The sequence below is a fragment of the Heptranchias perlo genome, unplaced genomic scaffold, assembly GCF_035084215.1.
Source record: "Heptranchias perlo isolate sHepPer1 unplaced genomic scaffold, sHepPer1.hap1 HAP1_SCAFFOLD_59, whole genome shotgun sequence".
Taxonomy (NCBI): domain Eukaryota; kingdom Metazoa; phylum Chordata; class Chondrichthyes; order Hexanchiformes; family Hexanchidae; genus Heptranchias; species Heptranchias perlo.
Genome location: NW_027139612.1, coordinates 5,338,647 through 5,357,571, shown reverse-complemented (window position 1 = coordinate 5,357,571; position 18,925 = coordinate 5,338,647). Strand labels below are relative to the sequence as shown.

The 18,925-nt window shown below is 45.3% G+C and overlaps 3 non-coding genes across 3 annotated transcripts; 2 read left to right on the top strand and 1 right to left on the bottom strand.

Moving 5' to 3' along the window:
- Positions 1 to 9,791: 9,791 nt before the first annotated feature.
- trnag-ucc (transfer RNA glycine (anticodon UCC)) lies at positions 9,792 to 9,863 on the bottom strand. The gene has a single exon. It is a non-coding gene; the product is annotated as a tRNA-Gly (tRNA).
- Positions 9,864 to 18,045: 8,182 nt separating this feature from the next.
- trnak-cuu (transfer RNA lysine (anticodon CUU)) lies at positions 18,046 to 18,118 on the top strand. The gene has a single exon. It is a non-coding gene; the product is annotated as a tRNA-Lys (tRNA).
- A 78-nt stretch (positions 18,119 to 18,196) lies between these two features.
- Positions 18,197 to 18,280, top strand: trnal-cag (transfer RNA leucine (anticodon CAG)). Its single transcript has one exon. It is a non-coding gene; the product is annotated as a tRNA-Leu (tRNA).
- The last annotated feature ends 645 nt before the right edge of the window (positions 18,281 to 18,925 follow it).

The window sequence follows — 18,925 nt, the reverse complement described above, 5'->3', positions numbered from 1 at the left end:
TTTTGAAAAATTCCCAAATGGCAGATTGGTCGAAAAATTAAAGGCCCATGGGATCCAAGGGAATGTGGCTTGTTGGATCCAAAATTAGCTCAGTGGCAGGAAGCAAAGGGTAATGGTCGATGGGTGTTTTTGCGGCTGGAAGGCTGTTTCCAGTGGGGTGCCGCAGGGCTCGGTACTTGGTCCTTTGCTTTTTGTGGTATACATTAACGATTTGGACTTAAACGTAGGGGGCATGATGAAGAAATTTGCGGGTGACACAAAAATAGGCCGTGTGGTTGATATTGAGGTGGAAAGCTGTAGACTGTCGGGGTTCAGGCAATTTTCTGATAACAAAGCACTCAATCTATTCCTGAACGAATTTTGAACGAAAATGTGCGTTTGACCCGGCACAGGCACGACGGGCCGAATGATCTCCTCTTGTGGACAAACATAATACGATGATACGAAGTGTTGTCAGACGGAAAAGCAACACATTCCAAATAAGAGCAGAGAGAGGAAACTAGACTAACAGCATAACAGCACGGTGAGATATTGTATTTGAGAAGGATGAGGAGGGATAGTTTATCATGGTTGTAGTCACATACGGTATCATTTGTGACTTTGATAAGGACCATTTCATGCTGCGACAGGGGCGGAAACCTAATTGGAGAGATTCAGCCCGGGCGCGGCCCCATCGTGAGCGGTGAGACAGAGGGGGGTGGGGGAAGTGTCAGAGCTGGGGCTCACCGGTGGAAGCAGCACAAAAGTTTAAAACGGTACTCGCCCAACGTGGGCTCAAACCCACCACCCTGAGAGTTTTTAAAGCAAAGGGGGAACAGCCACTGTCTGTATCTCTTGCTGCACTTGAAACAACACATTCCAACTGCGAGCAGAGAGAGAACACCATTCAGTTGCCCATTGTTTAGTGAAATATTATCCATTTCCGTAGTGTAGCGGTTATCACGTCTGCTTTGTACGCAAAAAGTCCCCAGTTCGATTCCGGGCAGGAACATTATGTTGGAACTTGGTCTCCATAAACATCCACATCGATTTTCTTCTCCTGCCAAAAAGGGAGACAGTGGCTGTTCCCTGATTCTTTGGAAGCTGCATCTTTTACTTCATTAAACAGTTTACTTTGAGTGAGAGAAAATTGATCCACAGTGACGCTCTTTTCAAGTTTTATTCCCTTTTAATCTGGAAGGATACATTTGCTTTGGACAGAGTGGCTTTTGAAATGAGTTGTCGGGTGGGATCGACAAACCTTTTCCGCTGGTGGGGTCAAGGGAACCTAACCAAACATCCACCAAGTTCTCCCGAATTATCCGGTTCAATGGGAAACCGACCAACAAAAGCCCTTTCATTGACCGTGCAGGTTCAGACATTTTTCTGATAACAAAGCGCTCAATCTATTTCTCTTGTCTACTTCCCGATGTTTCCGGATACTGTCTGCATCTCTGCCCTGTGTTTATCTCACTCCGTGTCCACCTGCAGGGTGGTTTTTGAACGAAGACGTGTGTTTGTCTTCTGTTCGTGATAAAGTCAGTGCGGTTTGACGTGTTGTTACTCAAAGGTGCACTTGCCCTGCTGGTGAGCAGAGGCAAGTGCTCGAGCAAAACAGACGTTTTCGGGCAGATGCACAAAGCTTTCAGGTTGAAGAAAGGAACGGAGGTCTCCTGTGCCTCAGCGCCAACATGTTAAGCTGTAGGCTGTCTGTAAAGTAAAGAAAACGGCTTTGAGCTAATTTCTGCTTACTCCAAAAGCACGTTCGCTGGTTCCAACCAGAATCCTAAGGATGACTTTTATCTGTTAATTGTATTACAGTCCTCCGCTGTACCAGCTGATCGATCAAAGGGAAGCAGCAAAGATTGCTCTCTTTGGTAAATGTTCATTGTGCGCCTTTTGACACTCCCGGACTCGTGGAGTCACATGTGCATGACCGAGACTGACTCGGTTCCTGCTCATAGCGCATCGTTGTGGGAGTGTGAGCTGTTACTTTCTCTGCACACCCGAGAGGCGAATGCAGCAGTGGACACCGTGTCTTATGACAAATCAGAAGATTGTCTGGTCAACTCCAACCTGACTGGGTTGTTTTTGCAAACTGTCCATTACTTTATGACTTTTAATAGCTTGCAAATTGCCCTAATTGGAAGTGCTGCCTGGAAGTCTCCACCGTTCGTGCACTCTTAACAGAGCAGGAAATGCATTAGTTTTATTCACTTTGCAAATCCTGAGTTCAATCCAAAGAAAAGATACCAGGACCCGTGAAGCTTTTTTCCATGTCTCACTTTATCTTTCCATCTTTGCGAAACACCAAAATCAAAAACGTTTGCTGACTGCAGCACACCAAAAGATTTACTGCCCCTTGACCTCTATTTATCGAAGCTCAGGATTCACGTGGGTTATGGATTTGCTGAAAACTGACACCATTTTTGTTTCGGGACAATTCCCCAAGGTAAAAAAAGTGAGTGGAAAATGCGGACATCGATCCCAGTACTTCTCGCATGCTAAGCGAGCAATCTACCATTTGAGCTAATTCCCCAGTTGCGGTAGTGACTTTGCCCTTCACAATAATCGCTTAACATTCGTCTCCAGGCAGTGCCACGAATTGCCACCTCCCTGAATGCATTCAATGCTCCAATCCGCGGTCTCGATTGTTCGCAATTGAGCAACAGCAGAACGGGAAGGCACAGTCATCGTGAATGATGCCGAGAAGAGCCCGAGCCTGCGGAACGCAGACGAGGTCATCGGAAAAGAACAGCAGCCCGAGCTTGAGGAAACAGCGAGAGCTCTGTCTGTCTGTCGGTCTGACTGACTGATGGAAGGCTTATTTGCCTGAAAATGAGTGCGGTTTGACGTGTTGTTATTCAAAGGTACGCCCTGCTGGTGAGCAGAGGCAAGTGCTCGAGCAAAACAGCCGTTTTCGGGCAGACACAAAAAACTTTCAGGTTGAAGAAAGGAAAGGAGGTCTCCTGTGCCTCAGCGCCAACATGTTAAGCTTTTGGTTGTCTGTAAAGTAAAGAAAACGGCCTTGAGCTAATTTCTGCTCACTCCAAAAGCACGTTCGCTAGTTCCAACCAGAAACCTAAGGATGACTTTTATCTGTTAATTGTATTGCAGTCCTCCGCTGTACTAGCTGAACGATCGAAGGGAAGCAGCCAAGATTGCTCTCTTTGGTCAATATTCACTGTGCGCCTTTTGACACTCCCGGACTCGTGGAGTCACGTGTGCATGACCGAGACTGACTCATTTCCTGCTCAGACCGCAGCGCTGTGGCAGTGTAAGCTGCTACTTTCTCTGCACACCCGAGACCAGTGGAGCAGTGGATTTCGTGTCTAATGAGAAATCAGAAGATTGTCTGGACAACTCCTACCTGACTGGATTGTTTTTGCCAACTGTCCATGGCTTTATGACTATAGATAGCTTGCACACTTACCTTAATGGGAATGCTGCCTGGCAATCTCCACCGTTCGTGCGCTTTTCATACAGCAGGGAGTGCATTAGTTTTATTAACTTTGTAAATCCTGAGTTCAATCCATAGAAAAGATATCAGGACCTGTGAAGCTTTTTTCCATGTCTCACTTCATCTTTCCATCTTTGCTGAACACCAAAATCAAAAACTTTTGCTCGCTGCAGCACACCAAAAGATTTGCTGCTCCTTGACCTCTCTTCATCGAAGCTGAGGATTGACGTGGCTTCTGGATTTGCTGAGAACTGACACCATTTTCGTTTCGGGACAATTCCCCAAGGTAAAAAAGTGAGTGGAGAATGCGGGCATCGATCCCGCTACTTCTCGCATGCTGAGCGAGCGCTCTACCATTTGAGCTAATTCCCCTGTTTGGCGAATCTATTTGCCCTTCACAATAGTCGCTTTACACTCGCCTCCAAGCAGCGCCACGAATTGCAACCTCCATGAATTTTTTCAATGCTTTGCTCCAATACGCGGTATCGAGTATTCGCAAGTGAGCAACAGCAGAACGGGAAGGCACAGTAATCGTGAATGATGCCGAGAAGAGCCCGAGCCTGCGGAAGGCATACGAGGTCATCGGAAAAGAACAGCCGCCCGAGTTTGAGGAAAATGTGAGAGCTCTGTCTGACTGAAGAATGGAAGGCTTATTTGCCTGAAAGTGAGCGCGGTTTGACGCGTTGTTACTCAAAGGTACGCCCTGCTGATCAGCAGAGGCAAGTGCTCGAGCAAAACAGCCGTTTTCGGGCAGACACAAAAAGCTTTTGGTTTCAGAAAGGAAAGGACGTCTCCTGTGCCTCAGCGCCAACATGTGAAGCTGTAGGCTGTCTGTAAAATAAAGAAAACGGCCTTGAGCTAATTTCTGCTTACTCCAAAAGCACGTTCGCTCGTTCCAACCAGAAAGCTAAGGATGACTTTTATCTGTTAATACTATTACAGTCCTCCGCTGTACCAGCTGAACGATCGAAGGGAAGCAGCAAAGATTGCTCTCTTTGGTAAATGTTCACTGTGCGCCTTTTGACACTCCAGGACTCGTGGAGTCACATGTGCATGACCGAGACTGACTCGGTTCCTGCTCATAGCGCATCGTTGTGGCAGTGTGAGCTGCTACTTTCTCTGCACACCCGGGGCGAATGCAGCAGTGGATACCGTGTCCAATGACAAATCAGAAGATTGTCTGGTCAACTCCAACCTGACTGCATTGTTTTTGAGAACTGTCCATTACCTTATGACTTTTGATAGCTTGCAAACTGACCTAATTGGAAGTGCTGCCTGGCAGTCTCCACCGTTCGTGCGCTTTCAACACAGCAGGAAATGCATTAGGTTTATTCACTTCGTGAATCCTGAGTTCAATCCACAAAAAAGATACCAGGACTTACAGGGAGAGGTTAGACAGACTGGGACTTTATTCCCTGGAGAGTAGGAGGTTAAGGGGTGATCTTATAGAAGTCTATAAAATAATGAGGGGCATAGATAAGGTCGATAGTCAAAATCTTTTCCCAAAGGTAGGGGAGTCTATAACGAGGGGGCACAGATTTAAGGTGAGAGGGGAGAGATACAAAAGGATCCAGAGGGGCAATTTTTTCACTCAAAGGGTGGTGAGTGTCTGGAACGAGCTGCCAGAGGCAGTAGTAGAGGCGGGTACAATTTTGTCTTTTAAAAAGCATTTGGACAGTTACATGGGGAAGATGGGTATCGAGGGATATGGGCCAAGTGCAGGCAATTGGGACTAGCTTAGTAGTATAAACTGGGCGACATGGACATGTTGGGCCGAAGGGCCTGTTTCCATGTTGTAACTTCTATGATTCTATGATTCTATGATTCTATCACCCATGAAGCTTTTTTCCATGTCTCACTTCATCTTTCCATCTTTGCGAAACACGAAAATCAAAAACTTTTGCTTACTGCAGCACACCAAAAGATTTATTACCCCTTGACCTCTCTTTATCGAAGCTTAGGATTCACGTGGGTTGTGGATTTGCTGAAAACTGACACCATTTTTGTTTCGGGACAATTCCCCAAGGTAAAAAAGTGAGTGGAGAATGCGGGCATCGATCCCGCTTTTTCTCGCATGCTAAGCGATCACTCTACCATTTGAGCTAATTCCCCAGTTGCGGCCATCAATTTGCCCTTCACAATAATCGCTTAACATTCGTCTCCAGGCAGCGCCGCGATGCCACCTCCCTGAATTTTTTCAATACTTTGCTCCAATCCGCGGTATCGAGTGTTCGCAATTGAGCAACAGCAGAACGGGAAGGCACAGTAATCGTGAATGATGCTGAGAAGAGCCCGAGCCTGCAGAAGGCATACGAGGTCATCGGAAAAGAACAGCCGCCCGAGTTTGAGGAAACAGTGAGAGCTCTGTCTGACTGACTAATGGAAGGCTAATTTGCCTGAAAGTGATCGCGGTTTGACGCGTTGTTATTCAAAGGCACTCCCTGCTGGTGAGCAGAAGCAAGTGCTCGAGCAAAACAGCCGTTTTCGGGGAGACACAAAAAGCTTTCAGGTTGAAGAAAGGAAAGGAGGTCTCCTGTGCCTCAGCGCCAACATGTTAAGCTTTTGGCTGTCTGTGAAGTAAAGAAAACGGCCTTGAGCTAATTTCTGCTTACTCCAAAAGCACGTTCGCTAGTTCCAACCAGAAACCTAAGGATGACTTTTATCTGTTAATTGTATTGCAGTCCTCCGCTGTACCAGCTGAACGATCGAAGGGAAGCAGCCAAGATTGCTCTCTTTGGTAAATATTCACTGTGCGCCTTTTGACATTCCCGGACTCGTGGAGTCACATGTACATGACCGAGACTGACTCATTTCCTGCTCATACCGCAGCGCTGTGGCAGTGTGAGCTGCTACTTTCTCTGCAAACCCTCGACCAGTGGAGCAGTGGATATCGTGTCCAATGACAAATCAGAAGATTGTCTGGACAGCTCCGACCTGACTGGATTGTTTTTGCCAACTGTCCATTACTTTATGACTTTAGATAGCTTGCAAACTAACCTAATTGGCAGTGCTGCCTGGCAGTCTCCACCGTTCATGCGCTTTTCACACAGCAGGGCGTGCATTAGTTTTATTAACTTTGTGAATCCTGCGTTCAATCCACAGAAGAGATATAAGGACCTGTGAAGCTTTCTTCCATGTCTCACTTCATCTTTCCATCTTTGCTCAACACCAAAATCAAAAACTTTTGCTTGCTGCAGCACACCAAAAGATTGATTACCCATTGACCTCTCTTTGTCGAAGCTGAGGATTCACGTGGGTTTTGGATTGGCTGAAAACTGCCACCATTTTTGTTTCGGGACAACTCCCCAAGGTAAAAAAGTGAGTAGAGAAAGGGGGTATCAATCCCGCTACTTCTCGCATGCAAAGCGAGCACTCTACCATTTGAGCTAATTCCCCTGCTTGTCAAATCAAATTGCCCTTCACAATAGTTGCTTCACACTCGCCTCCAAGCAGCGCCACGAATTGCCACCTCACTGAATTTTTTCAATACTTTTCTCCAATCCGCGGTATCGACAACCTGCAAGTGAGCAACCGCTGAACGGGAAGGCACTGTAATCGTGAATGATGCCGAGAAGAGCCCGAGCCTGCGGAACGCAGATGAGGTCATCGGAAAAGAACATCAGCCCGAGCTTGAGGAAACAGCGAGAGCTCTGTCTGTCTGTCGGTCTGACTGACTGATGGAAGGCTTATTTGCCTGAAAGTGAGTGCGGTTTGACGTGTTGTTATTCAAAGGCACTCCCTGCTGGTGAGCAGCGGCAAGTGCTCGAGCAAAACAGCCGTGTTCGGGCAGACACAGAAAGCTTTTAGGTTTGAGAAAGGAAAGGAGGTCTCTTGTGCCTCAGCACCAACATGTTAAGCTGTAGGCTGCCTGTAAAGTTAGGAGAACGGCCTTGAGCTAATTTCTGCTTCGTCCAAAAGCACGTTTGCTAGTTCCAACCAGAAACCTGAGGATGATTTTCTCCACTTGCTGAGGATTTCCAGCATTTTCTCTTTATATTTCACATTTCCAGCATCCGCATTATTTTGCTTTTGATTGGATGAACCTCGTCCTTCTAAACCCCATCACAGAATCATCAGCGAGATGGGTTTACAATGGCGGATGACCTTACCCAGAATGCCGCGCGCGGTAGAATACGGTCTGTCTCCATTCGAAGGGGCGCAGCGCGCAGGCGCGGCAAGGGCAGCCGGCCGGATAAATCAGCGCCTTGGAGAGATAGAGGGGTTTCTGGGGCGCGTTGGATTGTGGGCTCTCCGGCCGCCATTAGTCGCAGGTTGTGGGTCAGTGTTTTGTTGCCCGCGTCGCCCACAGACCGTTTCTGGAAATACAGACTGAGGAATTCAGAGCGGGTTTGCTGAACAGACACTGACCGTACAATGTAGAACAGAGTTTATCAAACTATTTTTCTCGTGACCCAGTGGAAGAAAAACACTTCCCCCAGGGACCCCAAACAATAATAACTTCAGACTGGAGTTTTCATCAAATCCCAATAAAGGTGAGTCCATGCTCGCTCTTCAATTCACTTCAAGTAATAATTAAAATTAGACATCGACGTTGCTTGAAAAACATTTTAAATACAGTATAAATACAGTAAAAGAAGATCAGGTTGAGTTTCACTTCCTCAATGTGAGGGGTGGGTCTGTCAGTTGGTCATGATCTCGTTCCAATCTGGATCACAGGATGAAAGTGCTTCACGCATCTCAGGTGCGCTGTTGAGTTTCTTTCTCTTGTTTTTAACCTTGTCAAAGTCGAAAATCCCATTTCGCACAGGTAGGTTGTTGTGAACGGCAGCAACAACAGAACACGAATCATAACAGAGGATATTCTTTGAAAGCACTGATCCAAAAAGATGACAATCTGAATGACTTGTGGCGTGTTTTCAATGTGTTCACAGGTGAGTCGCACCGGCTCGTTTTCTTGCTCAGGCATCAAGTTTAGCCTCATTATTGATTCAGGATTTCCCAAAGCAAAAGGATTTTCACCCAACGCTTTTCCTTCAAATTTTCAAATCCCTCTACAGGGAAGTAGCGACTAAAATGGTCAGACAGAGCAGCCAGATGTAACTGTGTGACACATTTCATTTCATTCCCTTTATCTTCATTGATGCTGTTCTCCTCAATGTGTTGTAACAGTGTGAAGCAGGAAATGAGCTCCGCTCCCATTTCTGATCATAACTCTTCAAAAACCCTGTATTTCAGTGAGCTTCCTTTAATGAAAAACCCCTTCTCATTCCAAGCCATTAGAGAGAGTGCGGTGCCCAGAACTGAGCACGGAACTCTAAATGATGCCTCACCAGAGCACTGCTTTTTTTCCAATTCCCTTGAGATAAAGATCAAAATTTAATCTCCATTTTAACATTGTTTTAGTGAATTAGTGATCACTTTTAGTGATTTCTGTATTGGACCCCCTAAATCTCTATCCTCCCCCACAGTTCCTAGCTTCTTGCCATTTAGAAAATACACTGATCTATCGTTTTATGGTCCAAAGGGATAACCTCACACTTCCCCACGTTGAACTCCATCTGCCACAGTTTCACCCATTCACTTAATCTATCAATGTCCCTTTGCAAATTTCTGCTCCCATCTACAATGTTTACTGTGCTACCTAAATTATTGTCGTCAGCACACTTGGAAATAAAGCTCTTTACATAAGAACATAAGAAATAGCAGCAGAATAGGCCATATGGCCCATCGAGCCTGCTCCGCCATTCAATAAGATCATGGCTGATCTTCGATCTCAACTCCACTTTCCCGGCGATCCCCATATCCCTTGATTCCCCTCGAGTCCAACAATCTATCGATCTCAGCTTTGAATATAACTCAACGACTGAGCATCCACAGCCCTCTGGGGTGCAGAGAATTCCAAAGATTCACAATCCTTTGAGTGAAGAAATGTTTCCTCATGTCGGTCCTAAATGGCCGACCCCTTATCTTGAGACTATGAGCTCGAGTTCTTGACTCTCCAGCCAGAGAAATCAGACTCTCAGCATCTACCCTGTCAAGCCGTCTAAGAATTTTATACATTTCAATGCGATCAACTCTCATTCTTGTAAACTCCAACCAATATTGGCCAATTTTGCACAATATTTCCTCATACTACAATTGCAGCAAGACCTCCTTCCTCTTATATTCCAACACCCTTCCAATAAAGGCTAACAGATCATGTCCCTTCCTCACTCTCATTAGACCCTTGGTAAATCAGTATTTCCAGCATGTTTTCCTCTTTTCCTTCGATCGGGAAAAGAAATGAAGGTTGATAACATTTTACAATAATTACACTCGATTATGAACTGCATCAAATTCGATTGTAAACTTAAGAGTTTCTGATGGAAATAAACTAATAAGAACACTTAATTGCGATGGCCGGGAATCGAACCCGGGTCAACTGCTTGGAAGGCAGCTATGCTCACCACTATACCACCATCGCTGAAAATAATCAACAATAAACAGTTCCCAAACATCAGATCCTGAACAGACACTGCAGGCTGTTGGATTTTGTTCTTCATTTTCACTGGTTTCTGACGGATCCTTTCTCGCTCTGTTGCAGTTCCTGTTTCCGCCCAGTCGATTTCGCCAACCCCCAATCAATGGAAATTCCACACCAGCCAATCATTCTTCACCTGATATCGGACTGAAGAGACAGTCGATACCTGCAATACTTGACCAGCTGGAAATACATTTTACCACAGCTCACATCAGCCATTGAGTAAAGTTAAATAATTACATTAAATCATTACAGAGACCTGACTACCAACTGGACAGGAATGGCAGCTTTATATTCAAGTCTATAAGATGTTTAGAAAGGACAGGGAAATAGGGAAAGGAGGAGGAGCAGCAATATTACTAAAGGTCAATGTTACAGCAGTTCAAAGATAGAATATCAGTGAGGGTGAGCGGGCAGTGTAAACACTCTGAGAGAGACCCATCACAAGTGCCCCCGCTGTACTCCTCCAGAAGGTATAAGAAGGGCGAGTGCGGGAGGATTTCTTCATTCTTTGTGAAAGTGTTTGTGAGATTGTGGAAATGTCTGGAAGAGGAAAAACAGGCGGTAAAGCTCGGTCCAAAGCCAAGTCTCGCTCATCCCGGGGCGGACTGTAGTTCCCTGTTACCCGTGTTCACAGGCTCCTGCGGAAGGGGAACCATGCTGAACGTGTGGGTGCCGGAGCCCCGGTCTATCTGGCTGCTGTGCATCGAGTATCTGACGGCTGAAGTCCTCGAGCTGGCCGGTAACGCGGCCCGGGACAAACAAGAAGACCCGCATCATCCCCAGACACCTGCAGCTGGCCATCCGCAACGACGAGGAGCTCAACAAGCTGCTGGGACGGGTGACCATCGCTCAGGGTGTTGTCTGATATCCAGGCCGTGCTGCTGCCGAAGAAAACCAGCATTGTGAGCTCCAAGAGCAAGTAAACCGGCCAAGGCTTAATCTGATAACTCAAAGGACAGGACCAACCTGATTGAAATCTTTGAAGAAGGAACAGAAAGTGCAGACAAGTTTAATGCAGTAGATGTGATATATTTGGATTTTCCGAAGGCCTTCTGTAATGTACCACATTGTAGACTCATGGCTAAGTTCAGAGCAAGTGGAGTCAGGTCAGGTGGCAGAATGGATAGTAAGTTGGCTACAAAACTGAAAGCCGAGAATAGAGGTTAAGGGTCGCTACTCAGACTGGCAAAAGGTGGGAAGTGGAATTCCAGTTGCTGGGACGACTGTTCTTCACAATTTACATTAACGATTTGGATTCGGGAATCGGAAGTACAATTCCAAAATTTGTGGACGACACCAAATTGGGGGATTAAGTTAATACAAAGGAAGAATGCATCAAAATGCAAGAGGACATTAATAAACTTGCAGAATGAAGAATCAGGAGGTCACACACTGCTTGGATAATAAGAGCCTAAACGGGATAGAGGAGCAAAGGGATCTAGTGGGACAGATACACAAATTACTAAAAGTAGCGACCCACGTTAATCAGGTCATAAAAAGACAAATCAAAAACTGGGATTCATTTCTGGAGGGATAGAGTTGAAAAGCAAAGAAGTTATGTTAAACTTGTACAGAACCTTGTTTAGACCAGACTTGGAATACTGCGAACAGGTCTCGTCTCCATATTATAGACACCGGGGCACTGGAGAAGGTGCAAACAAGATTCACAAGGATGATACCAGAAATGAGAGGATATTCTTATCAGGAAAGGCTGCACAGACTGGGTCTCGTTTCACTAGAAAAGAGAAGGCTGAGGGTTGATCTGATCGAGATTTTGAAGATAATGACAGGGTTTGTTAGGATAGATGTAGAGAAAATGTTTCCACTTGTGGGGAGTCCAAAACTTCAGGTAATAAAAATAAAATAGTCGCTAATAAATCAAATAGGGAATTCAGGAGAAATTGCTTTACCCAGAGAGTGGTTGGAATGTGGAACTTGCAACTACGAGGAGTAGCTGAGGCAAGTAACAGAGAGGCATTTAAGGGGAAGATAGATCAGCACATGAGGGAGAAAGGAATAGAAGGATATGCCGATAGGGTTAGATGAAGTAAGGAAGGAGGAGGCTCATGAGCAGCATAAACGCCGGCATAGACTAGTTGGGCCGAATGGCCTGTTTCTGTGCTGTAATTTCAATGTAACTCGATGTAAAGGCTCTTTTCAGAGCCACCCTCTGTATCTGTGAAAGGGCTGGTTACTGTGTGAAGGGAGACGCTGATATCATGCTACCAGTGTGGCTTTGAGCTGCTTTTGTCTCGTTGTGGACGAGATGAGGTATTAATGGGACTGGAGTCGGGGCAGTGACCACAGTCCGGTACTTTAAACGGTGACTTATAGATCCCAGCCCACACATCACCAGGTTTCTTGTATTTATTTAAACTACTTGCCATATTGGGCTCGTAAAGAATCATCAGAACTGCTCGACTAACCTTTCTACATCTGTGAAATTCAGCGCTTCGCTCCGTTTCTGTCCTATTTTGTTGGATTATTTACATAACGCATCAAACTCACTGGGGAATCACCGAAATGTAACTCTGTACAGAAACAAATAACAGTGAATTGCCTGGTGCCCAGGAGATCAGGAACATTACTCGCCTTTCGTCCTGTTATCGAATAAACCGTGTTTAGAGTCCACCGACCCGCTTTGGTTCCATATGGGGGATTAAACAGAGAAATCGGGAGGGGAGGAGACAGTCAGAGTGACAGAGCGGAGAGCGGCCTCTGATCTTCCAGCTCCACCTCCAGTTCTCTCCATCCGACAGTTTCAAACCGTTTATCGATAATAGAACCGAACCTCAGCGCTCCGCACAAACCCTGACAGACCCGGGCTTCATATTCAAGGATTCCCAAAACCCGAAGCTTTCAAATAAGCCCCGTTACAATGAGAAATCGTTAATATTCCTGCCTCAATACAGTCCATTCAATAACAAGTCAACTCGGCTCCTCCATTTCAGTCTGTTTCCCTGTTCTATCTCCCCACACATCCCCTCCCAGACGGGTTCAGCGTTTTACAAACACCTTATTCCAGCTTATTTGTAGAATCTCATGTGTTGTGGTTTGAGTTATGACGCGGAGTTTCTCCGCCAGGGTTACCGTCTCACAGAGACTCTCGCCCTGAATCTGTGAAAAGATTATGACCATGAACTGGGACTGGAGCCGAACACATCCCCAGTTACAGTGAGGCCCGGCCCGGACATCTCATTCTCTCTATTTTATATCAGACAGTATCCCACTTTCATGTCCAGCAATAGAGAGAGAGATAGAGACAGTATCAGTCTTACACTCCCGATCTGTGTCCAAATCACGCACAATAGCAGTATCCACCTTCATATACAGCACCAGAGAGAGAGAGGGGGAGGCAGACACGGTGAGAGAGACAGAGAGAGCGGTGAGACACAGTGACAGACAGACGTTAACAGTATTATTTCCAGACTGACCGGGAAAGTGCCGTTTTATCCAGAAAGATCGCGTTGGAGAGACAGAAGATGCAATCACATCTCTCACTGATATTGTACAAGGATCAGAAACACTATTAATCCCACACTCAGGGACAGTACAGAGAGGGACAGAAACAATGGGTCACATTTAACCCTCTAATGCCTGTTGTACTATCTGCAGTTTTACAGCTCAGGGCTGTTCGATATTACTCTCAGTGACCTACAGTTTCACTCCGGTTAAATTAATCTGCGACTGTTGCTGCCTGATATTAACCCTACACGGTCCCAGCAAATACACCGACTCCCACTTTCCTCCCATGTTTCTCCAGGATTGGTTTGAGAAATCCTCTCTCAGTCACACATTATAGGGGCCATTAATGAAGAGAATCCATTGGCTGATTTCACAGCCGCTCACTTTATCTCTGAAAGGCTCTTTACCATCAAAAGACCCCGAGAGAAACAGCAGGGATGGAAACATCTAGTTTAATAGTTGGAGATTGTAAAGTCAGTCTGGATTCCAGCGTTAGGCACTGGTGGAATCCCATCTGTTTCCCATTCTGGTGCCTGTTCCTGCACTGCCTGTGGACCCCATTCCCTCTGACCTTTCCCCCAGACCCACTTCCTTTGCTCAGACTCGGAAAAATTCCAATTGGGGAAAGTTGCCATCGATTTTTGGATTGGGAATTGTGGGCGCCATTCCCTCAGTGAGTGGAAGAAGATGGTTTAAAACAGCCGGGAATGGAGAGATCACGGCCCCCGGGGGAAGGGAGCAAAGAGCAGCCTCGTTACAGCAGCTCATCGCTTCGGGACCGTGTCCGCAGATGGGCTCAGAGATCGGCATTGAGTCCGGGGGAAGTTCAGGGGGAGTCCGGGGGCTGTTTGCAAGAGGCGGAGTGGATCAGGAACTGGTCCCGGAACATGGAGTGAGAGGGGGGAAGGGAGAGGTCATTCTCGGGCTGTGTGTGGACAGGGTGTGTCCAGGGGAAGGGAGAGTGAATGGGAAGAACCTGCTATTAAAATCATTGCTGCTTTCTCTCCCCAAACCAGTCGTGAATGGTCCTGGTTTAGTTCCAATCTCCCCCTGTTTATTGTTATTGGACAGTGAAGAGTGGAAACAGAGCCGGACAGTAAGGATGTGGGGAGTTATACAAAGAGCATCTATTGCAGGCATCAGGTGAGAAGTGTGAAGGACACATTTTAAACAGCGGCTGTTTGGTTTCCGTTGAACGGTTAGTCCCATGGGAGAGGGGATTAGAAACCTGACCTGTGCAAAGGTCCCTGCCCCATCGGGTAGTCCCATTCATGGATCAGTGCAGGGGTTGGGCCGTGTCTGGATGTCATTAAATTGTTGTAAAACAGCCCAACACACCTGGTATGCAGAAGCTGAGTGCTGCAGTACTGCAGTGGAGTCAGACACTGACACTGTTTGTATCACTGGATTTCATTTGTGGATATTCAAAATGATCATTAACAGAGATATTAAACTGATCACTTCTGTCTTTTCTACCTCACCTGTTCCTGAGTAACAAGAGATCATTTTCTTTCTCCAGGCAAACCCTTGAACGATCCAGAATAAATGTGATGCTTCCTCCACCCGAGGCAGAAGGAACAGTACAGCCAGCTCCTTCTCACACACAGTAAGTATATTATCACTCACAGAGCACAGAGACACAGACAGCTCATCAGTTCCACTGTCTCAGACAGCAGGAGTAGTCAGTCCCACAATGATCACAATTTCCAGAGACACATTTTCAATCCAACAGTCAAGCAGAGTAGGTGAGGCAGACACTGTTCCATTTCCCCCTAACTCAGTCCCGCTGACAGGTAGATACAAAAATCCCAGTCCAAAATCACACTCTCAGAGTGAAAGGCATTGTGTCAATCTCACAATAGAGCAACATTAGCTACGAATTAAATACCAGATAGAAATCACACATGGTACCCGATTCAAAGGTACAGAATGAATCCCAATAATGTACCCCTTAGATTCAAATTGAATACTAGCCCAGAACTCTCACACACATGACTTTAATCCATGGAATATCCATTCGAAATGTGTATCATATGATACAAATTGCACACAAGTCCAAAACTCAGGCAGAGTATCAGATTGAGAAATATTGAAAGATAGTAAACCTGAGAGACAAATTAGACACCTGTTCAGAATGAACTCGTAGAATGAGATTTAAAGATAGAGTATCAATTCTATTCGTGCAGACTGAGATACACATTACATACCAGTCCAAAAATCTCATACAATATTAGACTGAAAGATACGGTATCAATTCCATTTCTACAGACTGATCTACACATTACATACCAATTCAAAAATGTCACCTTATCAGTTTTAAAGATACATTATCATCCACAACAGTACTCACAGAGATACAGATTTAATAGTACTCCAAAAAGCACACAAATAATCTGGTTAAAACCTCCAGCATCAAATCCGAAAGTATGTCCATATTTACCAATTAAACAAGGAGTAAAACTATTTAAACATTGAGATATAAAAGCTGCAATATTGAACACCATAATTTAATCTGAGAGAATAATTACGTACAGATACAGAATGAATCTCACATTCAGAGACAGTACCAGAGACACACAGACACAGAATGACTCCAACTCTCACAGATGCAGAACGAATCCCAAACTCACATACAGTACAAGAGACTGACAGACACACAGTTAATCCCACACTCACACACAGTGCCAGAGACTGACAGGTACAGTATGAATCCCACACTAACATGCAGTATGAGTAACTGCATATATAGGATGAATTCAACTCCCACATACAGTACTGGAGACTGTATATACAGAATGAATCCCACAATCACATGCAGTATGAGTAACTGCATATATAGGATGAATTCAACTCCCACATACAGTACTTGAGACTGTATATACAGAATGAGTCCCACAGTCACATGGAGTACCAGAGACTGACAGATACCGAAAGAATCCCACACTAACACACAGTTTTATATAAAGAATTAATCACAAACTCTCACACACACTGCTGACAAGATACAGAATCAATTCCAAACTCACACACAGTATCAGAGAGTGACAAGATACAGAATGAATCCCACATTTACACACAGTACCAGAGACTGACAGATACAGAATAAATCCCACACTCACACACAGTACCAGAGACTGACAGATACAGAATGAATCCCACACTCACACACAGTACCAGAGACTGACAGATACAGAATGAATCCCACACTCACACACAGTACCAGAGACTGACAGATACAGAATGAATCCCACACTCACACACAGTACCAGAGACTGACAAATACAGAATGAATCCCACATTCACACACAGCACCAGAGTCTGACAGATACAGAATGAATCCCACATTCACACACAGTACCAGAGACTGACAGATACAGAATAAATCCCACACTCACACACAGTACCAGAGACTGACAGATACAGAATGAATCCCACACTCACACAGTACCAGAGACTGACAGATACAGAATGAATCCCACATTCACACACAGTACCAGAGACTGACAGATACAGAATAAATCCCACACTCACACAGTACCAGAGACTGACAGATACAGAATGAATCCCACACTCACACACAGTACCAGAGACTGACAGATACAGAATGAATCCCACACTCACACACAGTACCAGAGACTGACAGATACAGAATGAATCCCACACTCACACACAGTACCAGAGACTGACAGATACAGAATGAATCCCACACTCACACACAGTACCAGAGACTGACAGATACAGAATGAATCCCACACTCACACACAGTGCCAGAGACTGTCGCAGCATGAAATGGTCCTTAACAAAGTCACAAATGATACCCTATGTGACTACCACCTTGAAAAACTAACCCTCCTCATCCTTCTCAAATACAATATCTCACCGTGCTGTTATGCTGTTAGACTAGTTTCCTCTCTCTGCTCTTATTTGGAATGTGTTGCTTTTCCATCTGACAACACTTGGTATCATCGTATTATGTTAGTCCACAAGAGGAGATCATTCGGCCCATCGTGCCTGTGCTGGGTCAAACACACGTATTCGTTCAAAATTCATTCAGAGATAGATTGAGTGCTTTGTTATCAGAAAATTGCCTGAACCCCCACAGTCTACAGTTTTCCTCCTCGCTATCAACGACACGGTCAATTTTTGTGTCACCGGCAAATTTCTTCATCATGCCCCCGACGTTTAAGTCCAAATTGTTAATGTATACCACAAAAAGCATAGGACCAAGTACGGAGCCCTGCAGCACCCAACTGGAAACAGTCTTCCAGCCACAAAAAACACCCGTCGACCATTACCCTTTGCTTCCTGCCACTGAGCCAATTTTGGCTCCAATAAGCCACATTCCCTTGGATCCTATGGGCCTTTACTTTTTTGACCAATCTGCCATGTGGGAATTTTTCAAAAGCCTTGCGAAAATCCATGTCGACTGCATCAATTGCGCTACCCTCATCGATCCTCCTTGTCACCTCCTCGAAAAATTCAATCAGGTTAGTCAGACACGACCTCCACTTAAAAAATCCATGCTGACTGTCCTTGATTCGTCCGTGCCTTTCGGAGTGACAGTTGATCCTGTCACTCAGAATTGATTCCAATAATTTGAAATGGAGTCTTTCTCCTGCTTGCTGCAATAATAGATAAGGCGGTGACGTACCATCAGGCCCGGCGAGCTCAGTCGGCAGAGCATGAGACTCTTAATCTCAGGGTCGTGGGTTCGAGCCCCACGTTGGGCGAGTATCATTTAAAACTTTTATGTTGCGTTCACTGGCCAACGGTGCAGAATTGATGCATAATGAAACGTTAAATTTGTAGTCAGGATGGCCGAGCGGTCTAAGGCGCTGCGTTCAGGTCGCAATCTCTTCCGGTAGGCGTGGGTTCGAATCCCTCTTCTGACATTGCTTATTTTTACGAAGACGTGAAAATATTTTATTTGTGGATTGGGCTGCAGCTGATTTTTAGACCAAGTTGATTTGCTCCTCCCACAAAAGCAACTGGCTTTGTCATGGAAATGTGACTTGAGAAGTTTCAAACGGTGATATGTTTGACATATTAATGACCTGGACAAAGAAATAGAACAGCAGTGGGAGTCCAGGAGAAATATATCCCACTAAAAAGCAAGAACAAACTAGCCAGAAATGACACACCAAGGATGAATAAAGAAACAAGGGCAAAATTTGAACTGAAGAAAAGGGCACACACTAGCCAATAAAGGAGAGAGGGGAATGTGATAAGACTGGGAAAGAAGTCTGAAGATCTATTGGAAAGGCAAAAAAGGAATATCAAAAAAAGCAAAGTATTCGAGACACATCAACAGCCAAAGAAAATTTCGGATAGGAATATTTGCACGAATTGATTTTTAGGTAGTCGCCTTTAAATGTTTCAAAGGCGACTGCGAATTTATGATCGTCTGGCCATTTCACCAGCCGTGTTGAAAACAAAACATGTCTCTTAAGGGGAGTCTATAACGAGGGGGCATAGATTTAAGGTGAGAGGGGAGAGATACAAAAGGGTCCAGAGGGGCAATTTTTTCACTCAAAGGG